Raw genomic sequence first — 7,326 nt, forward strand, 5'->3', positions numbered from 1 at the left:
CACCCGTATTGATGAGAATCCCGGAATAAGGGGGCACGATCTCCGCTTTGATAAGACGGGCCAAGGAAACCGCCTCGCTAAACACGCTGAGGTGGGACAGTAAAAATGATTCCAATAAAGGCTTGGCCGTGGTGTGACGTCACGCCGCAGAATACGTCAGCAGATTGAATTTGTGTAAAGATTATTCTGTCTACGGTGGTATGTGGAACTTATTTTGCTGAGCCGGACACTATCCTTGTGTTCAAAATCTTCTATGAAGTATTCAGAGGAGGAACCCGCCTTGCAATGCCGAAGACAATATGCGCGCTGGACTCGTTGTCATTGAAGCCTGGTTCAGGGGCTATTGAGGGAGTCCTAGATTAGGTGGTGTCGGGATAGCCGAACTATCACCGTTTGCCGGACTCCTGGACTATGAAGATACAAGATTGAAGACTTCGTCCCATGTCCGGACGGGACTTTCCTTGGTGTGGAAGGCAAGCTTGGCGATACGGATATGTAGATCTCCTACCATTGTAACCGACTCTTGTAACCCTAACCCTCTCCGGTGTCTATATAAACCAGAGGGTTTTAGTCCGTAGGACGAACAACAATCATACCATAGGCTAGCTTCTAGGGTTAAGCCTCTTTGATCTCGTGGTAGATCTACTCTTGTACTACCCATATCATCAATACCAATCAAGCAGGAGTAGGGTTTTACCTCCATCGAGAGGGCCCGAACCTGGGTAAAAACATCGTGTCCCTTGTCTCCTGTTACCATCCGCCTAGACGCACAGTTCGGGACCCCTACCCGAGATCTGCCAGATTTGACACCGACAGGGAGACTATCATTTGAAGCACAAGAGCAAGGAGTTCATCATCAATGCACCATTTGTTACTTCTTGGAGAGTGGTGTCTCCTAGATTGGCTAGGTGTTAGTTGGGAGCCACCGACAAGATTGTGGAGTTGAACCAAGGAGTTTTTAAGGGCAAGGAGATCGCCTACTTCGTGAATATCTACCGCTAGTGAGGCAAGTCCTTCGCAGGAGACGGCCATGGTGGGATAGACAAGGTTGCTTCTTCGTGGACCCTTCATGGGTGGAGCCCTCCGTGGACTCGCGCAACCATTACCCTTCGTGGGTTGAAGTCTCCATCAACGTGGATGTACGATAGCACCACCTATTGGAACCACGACCAAAACATCCATGTCTCCAATTGCGTTTGAATTCTCCAAACCCTTCCCTTTACATTCTTGCAAGTTGCCTGCTTTACTTTCCGCTGCTCATATACTCTTTGCATGCTTGCTTGAATTGTATTATGATTGCTTGACTTGTGCTAAGATCGCTAAAATCTGCCAAAGACTAAAATTGGGAAAAGGATAAGTTTTTATTTGGTCAAGTAGTCTAATCACCCCCCTCTAGACATACTTTCGATCCTACAAGTGGTATCAGAGCTTTGGTCTCCATTTGCTTTGATTTCCATAGCTTTTGGTGGTCATAGCCTTGGTTTCACAACGTAGGAGAGTATGGCGTCTAGCGAGGGAAATTATCACCGTAGAGGTCCTTACTTTGATGGTACGAATTTTGCTAGTTGCAAGCATAAGATGAAAATGCATATTCTCGGACATAACCCCGTCGTTTGGGCTATTGTGTGTATTGGCTTGCAAGGTGAATTCTTTGATGGGAGAGAACCGAACCGTGAAGCTAGCGCGGATGAGTTGAAGATGCTGCAATACAACGCTCAAGCTTCTGATATCCTCTTCAAAGGATTGTGCCCCGAAGAATTCAACGAAATCAGCCATCTTGGGAATGCAAAGGAAATTGGGATACTTTGATTGATATGCACGAAGGTACCGACTCCATCAAGGAATCCAAGTTGGATGTGCTTCAAAGTCAACTTGACAAGTTCAAAATGAAGGATGGTGAAGGTGTCGCTGAAATGTACTCTAGGATTTCTCTTATCAAAAATGAGATTGCCGGCTTAGGAAGTGAAGAAATGACCGACAAATTCATCATCAAGAAGATCCTAAGAGATTTGGACGGAAAATATGATAGCGTGTGCACATTGATCCAAATGATGCCCAATTACAAAGATCTCAAGCCAACGTAAGTCATTGGAAGAATTGTTGCTCATGAGATATCACTCAAGGATAAGGAGAAACTTCACAACAAGTCAAGTGGTGCTTACAAAGCCTCATATGAAGCCCCCACATCATCAAGTGAGAAACAAACCTTCAATGAAGAATTGAGCTTAATGGTGAAGAACTTCAACAAGTTCTACAAGAGTAGAAGCAAAGAGAAAAGCTCCAAGTCAAGGTCCTACAATGACAAAAGATCTTCTAGTCGAGGGTGTAATTGCTACAATTGTGGAAGACCCGGACACTATTCCAATGAGTGTACGGCACCCTACAAAAGAAGAGAAGAATCACCTAAAAGGAGAAGTAGAAGAGAAGAATCACCACCAAGAGAGAGAAGGAGTAGAGATGATCGTTATGAACGAAGAACATCCCAGAGAAGCAAGGATTCAGAAAGGAAGGACAAGTCATCAAGGAGCTACACAAAATGAAGACATCAAGCTCATGTTGGTGAATGGGTATCCGGCTCTGACTCCGACAATCACTCCGAGAGAAGCTATCACTCTGACTCCGAATATACTCAAGATGAAGGTGTTGCCGGTCTAGCACTTGTGGCAACCAACTCCTACGACATATTTGATTCACCAAATGAAGGACTTGGAAGATGCTTCATGGCTAAAGGCCCAAAGGTAACACACCCCGAGTATGTTGATTTCAATAGTGATGAAGATGACTTGTTAGGTGATGATGATTTACTTGTTGACAAATCTAGTGATGAATACTATGATGAAATGTCAATTAATCATGCTAATCAAGATAAAACGAATGATAATGATAAGGCGAAGATTGAGCTCCTAACTAAAGAACTAAATACTCTTAAGTTAGCTCATGAAACTATCTTAGGAGATCATCGAGAACTTTTAAGGACTCATGAGAAGTTACGCTTTGAAAAGCTCAACCTTGAGCAAGAGCATGAGTTCTTAAAGGCAATCAATGACGATCTTCGTAAGAAAAGTTCTTCTTACATTGCCAAGCATTTACTCTTATCTACTTACATGCCTCAAGTCAAGAGTAGTAACAAGAACAAGAAGGTTTCTTCCTTTAGTAGTAATAATGATCATGCTATATCCAATGTTGTTGCTCCTAGTATTTCTCTTGATTCCACTAATGATTCTCTTAGCCAAGTTACACTTGAGCAAGAAAATAGCTTATTCAAGGTAATTATAGAGAAAGGTGTTTACAAGAGCCTTGCCGAGAGTAAGCAATTTGAGGAAATTGTACGCAAGCAAGGAAGGCACCGGAAGAACCAAGGTGTTTGTTTTGAATGAAAGTTCAATGCCAATGGAGTTGAGTGGGAAGAAGATCAATACCCCAAGACGAAGTTTGTTCCTCAACAAGAGAAATATGATCCTATTTCCTTCAAAGGGACACAAGCTCAAGATGATCTTCCACCCCAAGACCATAAGTAAAAAGGCAAGGATAAGCTTCAAGAGGAGATTGATGCATTTGAAGAAGCTCCTAAGGCCTTGGTCAAGTGGGTTCCCAAGACTACATCAAGTTCTACTTCATCAAGTACAACTAAAACTTCAAGGATTCCCATCAAGATGATGTGGATCCTGAAGAATAAGAACTAGAGAGTTCTTAAGGGTGACTCCGCCAACATATTTCACTGATATCATTTTTGGCAATAACAAGTGCAATCAACTTCCACATCTTGCACTAGTTCAAGGAGTCACAAACCCTCTTGTTGGTAAGACAAGGGACAAGGTAACCTAATGCTTTCATGGACATCATCTTGTGTGTGCATCACTCTATGTCTATGGATATCCTTGTTTGTTCCTTGTGGGACTAACCCATGTAAGTATTGAAAGTGCAACTCACTCCAAAGGATTGCTCCAAAGGATCTACATCAACATTGAGCATCCACGTCTTCAACACCTACTTGAAGTCATCATCGACAAAACCCAAGGTTAGTTCATCCCTCTTAGGGGGGATCTCACATCTAGGGGGAGCTTTACTCTAAGAATTGAGTCAAAGCAACTCTAATGGTGTGAACACATCAATGCATTATGTAAAAGTGGTAACCCCACTTGAGCTTAAACGATGAGTATGACCTATGATCAAATGTTCTCATTTGACTCCTAAGTCAATATACTCATATATAGATGACCTACCATCGCCAATTGCTTGATAGATGCTAGAATTGGTTGTGCATTTCCACATATTTAATTTGCCATTTTTCTTATGTGAGCATGTAGGTTGCTTATTTTATTCATTCGAGGACATCCACTTGTTGTTTTGATTGATTGATTTCTTTTTCATTTGCCAAGTGGATGGACAAGAATGCCTAAGAACCTTCTCTAGCTATCTATGCTTTTCTTGTCTCAAACTCTATTCATGCTACATCACAAAATTTGATCAAGTCAGATTCGAACCACTCTGTGTGAGGAGCACTCGGAGTTCCCGATTCGTCATAGACTTAAACTTCCAAAACTTCTTTGTGCGTTTCGGTCTGACCGATTCTTCCATTTCGGTCATACCGAAATCACTAAGTCGATCTAGGTTTTCAATTTCGGTGCAACTGATTTGAACTCTTCGGTCACACCAAGTTGCTGTAACTATTAGCAGTTATGCATCTCGGTGCCACCGAGTTGTTCCACTCGGTCACACCGACATGGTCGGGCTATATATACTCACGGGCAAAACTTTGGAAATTTTCTCCGAACTCCTTCGCCCGCGCTTAGCCTGCTCTGCCCCCAGGGTCTCTGGATCGTCCTCCTCGTCGCCAGCCGCCTCCTGCCGCTGGTCTTCGCCGCCGTCAATCGAAATCATCCCCGTCGTTGTCGCCGTAGCGAGTTCATTGCCGAACTAGCGTATGGACTCGATCACTGTGCTATCCCCATCTGATTCCTAGCACATTGTGTTCACCATGAATCTTGCCACGATTGAAACTATCTCATCTAGTCAAAACACTCCGTAGATTAGAGATGAATTGAAAATTTAGGGTTAGGTTTCCATCGAAACCATCTCGGACCCACCGAGTTATAGAACTCGGTTCCACCGATTCGGCCAAGGCCATTGCACATGTGATTCTCGGTCTGACCGATAATTGCAAATCGGTGTGACCGAGTTCAGGACTTTGTGAAACCCTAGCAGTCTCGGTGCCACCGAACTATGACTCGGTCTGACCGAGTTCACTAGTTTAGGTTCCAAAAGCTGCTTCGGTATCACCGAGTTTACAAATAGGTAGATCCGAAATGCTTTCTGTGGAAAACTAAAACTAAGGTTTTGACTCATTCTTTTGCAAAAACCTCTGCATTTTGTGATGCTCATCCCCTCTACCTCATCTATATCTATTCACAGGGGCAGATGTCTGTCCTTGCAAGATGTCTGATCAAAGTGACAGCCTGAACCAGTCAGAGGAGCAGATTCACATGAGTGAGGGCACTAGTCCCTCTAGCACCTTAGATGATGGCAGCAGGAGCACCCCAAGCAATTTACCCAAAGCCGCCACCAGGGCCAGAAAGAAGAAAGCCTCAGACTCTGGGGATGAAGATTATGTGGCAGAAGAGAATGAAGCCACTTCCAAAAAAGGTGGTCAAGAAGGAATATGGCACAGCTGCAGCCACTAAGCCTAGTATGAAGACCAAAGCACCTGCAAAGAGAACTCCCATGTCTAAAGCCAGAGCCTCCACTCAAGTACCTTTGGAATCTAAACCCAAAGAGGCTGCTGAAGAAGGGAAGAAAAGAAAGGAAAGGGTCAAGAAGACCATGGCCAGGGTTGTTGGAAAGCCTTCCATGATGGAAGAGGAAGAAGAAGAAGAGGTTACTGCACCAGCACCCAAAGCACAAAAGCTTACGGGTGATGCCATCAGGTCAGGGGCTGCTTCATCAAAGCCCAAGGAAGCACCCAAGGCTGCTTCCAAGCCCAAGACTGTACCTAAGAGGAATACCAGAAACATATCTGCTGCTGAGAAGAACAAGGCCCCAGTGCCTGAAACTGTTGCTGAAGAAGAAGATGATGAAGATCATGTCTTGAGAAAATTGAAGCCTAAAATTCCAGATCATAATGATGCTCATCCTATTGCTGAGAACATGAAGCTAAGAAAGTTTGCAGGACTCAGACAATGGAGGTTGACAGATCCCTATGCTGTCAGGAGAAGGACTATTGTGGACTACAGGTTCCATACAAAGGAACAACAGGATTTCTATGAGGCAGTGCTGCTGGACAAGAAGCCAATAGTATGTGACATGAGGTGGGTGGACTGGAAATACATGAAGGAGAATGAAGAAGACTATCCTGGTGTGTATGATAGCTTCAGTTCTTGTGGAGTGGCAGACTTTGTTGTGCAGAAGCTTACAAAGTGGAACGATGAGCTCATAATGCAATTCTACTCCACAAGACACTTCTATCCAGATGGCAGGATAGTATGGATGTCTGAAGGTACTAGGTACCAATCAACAATTGAAGAATGGGCAAATCTGATCAATGCACCTAAGGAGAAAGAGGATGACTTGGATGTCTATGCCAAGAAGAATATGGATCACAACACTATGGCACATATGCACAAGGAGATCCCAGATGCTGCACTCGAAACACACAAGTTTGGATCAGTACATTACCTTCTGTCAGGACTGCCAACCATCAACTGGATCCTAAGGCACACTCTATTGCCCAAGTCAGGTCATCACAACATGATCAGAGGCCATGCAATAAATCTTCTACACTTATTTGATGTGCCACAAAAGTTCAAGGTCATGAGCCTTATAGTTGAAACCATCAAGAGGATAGCTGCTGACCAAAAGAGAAGTTGTGGGTATGCCCCACAGATCCAGGAGTTGATTAACTCCAAGATGGGCACTGGCACATACTTGTTGGACAAGGATCACATACCTATCTATCCAGACTTTGAGGACAACCAAGTGGTTATGGATGAAGATGAACCATCTTCTGTGAATCACAAGCAAAGAAGGAGAAGGCAAGGACTGAGAAGGCTACCAAGATGCCAACAATGGAAGAGGCATTTTAGTACTTTTTTAAGAGCAAACAGGATCAACTTGGCTACTTGATTGCATCCACTCTGAGGATTGAGAAGGGGCTGGCCACCTTGACTCAAAACCAGGAGAGCCTGGAGAGGATCATGGAGCAGAAGTTCTATGACTTGGATGTGAAGGTAAATGAGATCCAGTCTGTTGTTGAACAATTTCAGGATGATATGCAGGAGAGGAAGGGAAAGACAACCACTGAGGCATTTGCCAGAGTGCCTAGAGCTCAGA

The sequence above is a fragment of the Triticum dicoccoides genome, chromosome 7B, assembly GCF_002162155.2.
Source record: "Triticum dicoccoides isolate Atlit2015 ecotype Zavitan chromosome 7B, WEW_v2.0, whole genome shotgun sequence".
NCBI lineage: Eukaryota > Viridiplantae > Streptophyta > Magnoliopsida > Poales > Poaceae > Triticum > Triticum dicoccoides.